Genomic DNA, 6,000 nt, shown 5'->3' with positions numbered 1-6,000 from the left:
ATACCATTAACCATTGTAACAAAAAGAATAAAATACTTAGGAGTATATCGACCTAAAGAAACAAAAGACCTATACATAGAAAACTATAAAACACTGATGAAAGAAATCAAAGAGGACACAAACAGATGGAGAAATATACTGTGCTCATGGATTGAAAGAATCAATATTGTCAAAATGTCTCTGCTTTTTAATATTCTGTCTAGATTGGTTATAGCTTTTCTTCCAAGAAGCAAGCTTTTTTTTTTTTTTTTTTTAATTTCTTGGCTATAGTCACCACCTGCAGTAATTTTGGAACCCCCCAAAATAAAGTCTGTCACTGTTTCCATTGTTCCCCCATTTATTTGCCATGAAGTGATGGGACTGAAAGCCATGATCTTAGTTTTCTGAATGTTAAGTTTATATCTAATAAGGTGGGCAAAAATCAATTAGAAGAAATGTAGTAGCACTCATAGTCAACAAAAAAGCCTGAAATGCAATATTTGGGTTCAGTCTGAAATAAGACTGATCTCTGTTCATTTCCAAGGTAAACCATTCAATATCACAGCAATCCAAGTCTATGCCCCAACCACTAATGCCAAAGAAGCTGAAGTTGAATGGTTCTATGAAGACCTACAAGACTTCCTAGAACTAACACACACACACACACACACACACAAATATCCTTTTCATCATAGGGGACTGGAATGCAAAAGTAGGAAGCTGAGAGATACCTGAAGTAACAGACAAGTTTGGCCTTGGAGTACATAATGAAACAGGGAAAAGGATAACAGAGCTTTGCCAAGAGAACTCACTGGTCATAGCAAACACCTTATTCCAACAACACAAGAGGCAACTCACCACATGGACATTACAAGATGGCCAATGCTGAAATCAGATTGATAATAATTTTTGCAGCTGAAGATGGAGAAGCTCTATATAGTCAGTGAAAACAAGACTGGGAACTAACCATAATTCAGGTCATGAACTTCTTATTGCAAAATTCAAACTTAAATTGAAGAAAGTAGGGAAAACCACTAGGCCATTCAGGTATGACCTAAATCAAATCCCTTACAATTATACAGTGGAAGTGACAAATAGATTCAAGGGATTAGATCTAATACAGAGACTGCCTGAAAACTATGGACAGAGGTTCATGACATTATACAGGAGGCAGTAAAAAAGACCATCCTCAAGAAAAAGAAATGCAAAAAGGCAAAATGATTGTCTGAGGAGACCTTACAAATAGCTGAGAAAAGAAGAAAAGTGAAAGGCAAAGGAGAAAAGGAAAGATATACCCATCTGAATGCAGAGTTCCAAAGAATAGCAAGGAGAGATTTAAAAAAAAAAAAAGCTTTCCTCAATGATGAATGCAAAGAAAAAGAGGAAAACAACAGAATGGGAAAGACTAGAGATCTCTTCAAGAAGATTAGAGATACTGAGGGAACATTTTATGCAAAGATAGCCACAATGAAGGAGAGAAACAGTATAGACATAACAGAAGCAGAAGGTATTAGGAAACGGTGGCAGGAATACACAGAAGAACTATATAAAAAAAAAATCTTAATGACCCAGATAACCACCATAGTATGATCACTCACCTAGAGCCAGATATCCTGGAATGAGAAGTAAAATGGGCATTAGAAAGCATCACAATGGACAAAGCTAGTGGAGGTGATGGAATTCCAGTTGAACTATTTCAAATCCTAAAAGATGATGCTGTGAAAGTGCTGCACTCACTATGCCAGCAAATTTGGAAAACTCACCATGACCACAAGACTGGAAAAGGTCAGTTTTCATTTTGATCCCAAAGAAAGGCAATGCCAAAGAAAGTTCAAGCTACTGCACTCATCTCATATGCTAGCAAAGTAATGCCCAAATTCTCCAAGCCAGGCTTCAACAGCACATGAAAAAGGAATTTCCAGATGTTCAAGCTGGAAAAGGCAGAGGAACCAGAGATCAAATTGCCAACATCCACTGGATCATAGAAAAAGCAAGAGAGTTCCAGAAAAACATCTACTTCTGCTTTATTGACTATGCTAAAGCTTTTGACTGTATGGATCACAACAAACTGTGGAAAATTCTTCAATATATGGGATTACTAGACCACCTTACCTGCCCCCTAGAAATCTGTATGAAGGTTAAGAAACAACAGTTAGAACCGGACAAGAAACAATGAACTGCTTCCAAATTGGGAAAAGCGTATGTCAAGGCTCTATATTGTCACTCTGCTTACTTAACTTCTATGCAGAGTACATCATGTGAAAAGCCAGGCTGGAGGAAGAACAAGCTAAAATCAAGAATGATGGGAGAAATACCAATAACCTCAGGCATGCAGATGACACCACCCTTATGGCTGAAAGCAAAGAGGACCTAAAGAGCCTCTTGATATAAGTGAGAATGAAAAGTGAAAATGCTGGCTTAAAACTCAATATTCAGAAAACAAAGATCATGGCAGCTGGTCCCATCACTTCGTGGAAAATAGATGGGGAAACAATGGAAACAGTGACACACTTTATTGTCTTGGGTTCCAAAATCACTGAAGATTGTGACTAAAGCCATGAAATTAAAAGACACTTGCTCCTTGAAAGAAAAGCTGTGACCAACCTAGACAGCATATTAAAAAGCAGAGCTATTGCTCTGCTGACAAATGTCCATCTAGTCAAAGCTATGAATTTCCCAGTAGTCATGTATGGATATGAGAGTTGGACTCTAAAGAAAGCTGAGCACTGAAGAATTCATGCTTTTGAACTGTGGTGTTGGAGATAATTCTTGAGAGTCCCTTGGACTGCAAGAAGATCCAACTAGTCCATCCTAAAGAAAATCAGTCGGGAATATTTATTGGAAACACTAATGCTGAAGCTGAAACTCCAGTACTTTGGCCACCTGATGCAAAGAACTGACTCCTTGGAAAAGACTCTGATGCTGGGAGAAATTGAAGGCGTGAGGAGAAGGGAATGACAGAGGATGAGATGGTTGGATTGCATCACCGACTCAGTGGCAGTGAGTTTGAGCACGGTCCAGGTGCTGGTGATGGTCAGAGAAGTCTGGCATGCTGCAGTTCATGGGGTTACAGAGGCAGACACGACTAGCGACTGAACTTAATTGAACAGGGACTAATACATACTTCAGATGATCTGTGAGAAGTAGTTGCCAAGATCCTCGATGTCAGCAAATTAATATTTTTTTTTTTACTTTAGAAGTGAGAAAATGGTTTACATACTGAAAAAAAAATGAGTATCTGAATCTATACATGAGTGTCCTATGTCAGTGGTTGTCAAACATTTTGGTTGTCAGAAACCCTTTGGTCTCTTAAAAATTAAGGATATGACCATCAAAATTAGCCATATTAGAAATTAAAATGAGAAATTTAGACTACATACATGAAATACTTTTCAAAGTAATAATAGACTATTAAAAGGATAACATACATATCATAATTTATTAAAAACAGCTCTAGAAAGTGAAAGTGAAGTAGCTCGGTAATGTCTGACTATTTACGACCCCGTGGACTGTAATATATATATGAAGAATAGCATTGCTTACCCTCTGTGAATCCGGCTCAATCAAAGATAGCTGATCCTCAAATGTGCTTCAGTAGCCAACCTGTTGAAACAGCCTGCATTATAGTCTCTGGCAATACCACTGCTTACTTAGGAGAGAATGAGAGAGAAAAAAAGTATAATCATATTATTTTGAAAGTAGTTTTGTCTTAGCAGATTTATGGAGATGTTCTTGGAGACCTTAGACTCCCCCCATTACACTTGTGGGACTGTGTAATGTCCCACTAGCAGGACCAGAGGAGGATTAACAAGGTCCACCAATAATCTGTGACTCTGTGGGAAATTGAGCATACTTGTGCCAGCAGCCTTGCCAGACTGTAATCTCTTTCAAGACAGAATCCATGTTTGATAGAGCAAGAAGTAAGAAGAGGAAAAATCAAAGGACCTTGTACACTGAAATGGGACTCTGGATTGCTCAGATATTTTCTGTCTGATGTGCTGTGAGCCCACCCACGCAGCATTTCTTCCATCTGGTTTATTATCTTCTGCTGTTCAATGTGTCAGGTGCAAAGCTTTAGATTAGCCTCAAACTTCCTTCCTGTCAATGATCTGTCTAGATGACTAAGTAGCTTTGTTTCCAGAATGAGCTTAACAACTTCCTCAGTTTCTCTTCTCTGATGCATTCACCTGGCTATTCAAGGCAATATATGCATATTTCATAGAACATCAACAACATGTAGAGTTGACACAGAAACCAAAAGGAAATATCCACAGCTCATTTATTTGTCAGGAACAGCATAGAAAGAAGTAAATGTAAGAAAAGGAATAAGGTCATTTATCCTCCACCCCTATCCTTGCCATGGTGGTGAATACAGAATTTAAAAGGTCAAAAAAGTGAAATACATATTGTTAATCTTGTGACTTCTGGAGTAATGAGCAAGGGCCTAGGTTCTATTTGGGGCAGTAGGGGGAAAGGGCAGTAAATCTGGGCTGCTGCTAGCCCTGTGGAGGGGAAGGGGTAAGAGACTAGGTGATTAATGGCCCCCAAATCTTATAGAACTGACTGCTGATGTCATTCACTCTCCTGACAAGAGTTGTCATTTTCTTTTTTCTCTTTCAATATGGAAGAAAAAAAACACATTTGAAAATTGTATGTGTTTTGGGGGGGCTGATGATTTTAGTTTATTTCTCCTCTGGATTGATATTCACAAAGATAGGGGGAAAGTGGGTAATTTAGAATATTCTTCAAAAATGTAACTAGGACTTCCCTGGTGATCCAGTTACTAAGACTCCAAGCTCCCTGCTCTCAATGCAAGAATCCTGGGTTCACTTTCTGGCCAAGGAACTAGATCCCACATGCTGCAATTAAAATTTGTCACACCACAACTAAAAACTCCTGTATACTGCAATTAAAGAGCCTGTGTGTTGCAATTAACACCCATCATAGCCAAATAAATAAATTAATAAATTTTAAAAAGAATGTGACCTTCTTTGCACTGGTCCTACACAGACATCATGGAAGATAAAGTGAGCATACATATACTAATTAGCTTGTATACTCATATTTAATTGGAAACAAGTACACAGATGATCACTTTAGAAAAAGAAAATATCTCAATGGATATTATCCTTTATATAACAACTAAAGGAGAAAATGTCCCCCTTTTTAGAATTTAAGTTAATGACCAGAGTTGTATGTGTAACCTGATCTCTACCTAAGATTGATGTTTCTTCCAAATGAAATGGTAGGGAGTTCCCTGGTGGTCCAGTGGCTAAGACTCAAAGCTCTTACTGCAGGGGGATATGCATTTGATCCCTGATCAGGGAGCTAGATTCCATATGTTGCAATGCAGAGTTCACGTGACACAACTAAGACTCAGAAAAGCCAAATAAGTAAGTAAATGTATTAAAAATGAAATTGTAAAATTAAAGAGATAATAAGAACATCTACCATATTTTGTTACTGAAGTGGTTAAGGGATATCTCCTGAAAAGTACTGTGCATTAAATACAAATCAGATGAATAGTGTGAGTCTGAAGCTACCTCAAGTAGGCCACTTTTAGTCACAGCACCCAGAGTGGCCAGTCCTTTCTGGAACCCAGCACTCATAAACCACTGTGAATCCCAGGCACACAAAGGGGAGTGTCACACCATGAGAGGAGGCATTGCAGATGTCCAGCAAGGTCCTGGACATGAATCCAAGATTTCAGAATAAAGTGCTTACATTCATTGTTAATATAAAGCCTAATCAATAATTGTCCTACATTTTCTTCTTTGATTAAAAAAACTTTCCCTTAAATCTAAATATCAGATACATGATACATTGAATTATGCCATTTCAGATGTAACTGTTCAAGGGACTCTCAAGAGTCTTCTCCAGCACCACAGTTCGAAAGCATCAGTTATTTAGTCTCAGCCTTTTTTTTTATTATTGTCCAGTTCTCACATCCATACATGACTAATGGAAAAACCATAGCTCTGACTATATGGACCTTTGTAGGCAAAGTAATGTCTCTGCTTT

This window comes from Odocoileus virginianus, unplaced genomic scaffold (assembly GCF_023699985.2).
Source record: "Odocoileus virginianus isolate 20LAN1187 ecotype Illinois unplaced genomic scaffold, Ovbor_1.2 Unplaced_Scaffold_11, whole genome shotgun sequence".
Lineage (NCBI taxonomy): Eukaryota > Metazoa > Chordata > Mammalia > Artiodactyla > Cervidae > Odocoileus > Odocoileus virginianus.
This window is presented reverse-complemented; position numbering follows the sequence as displayed.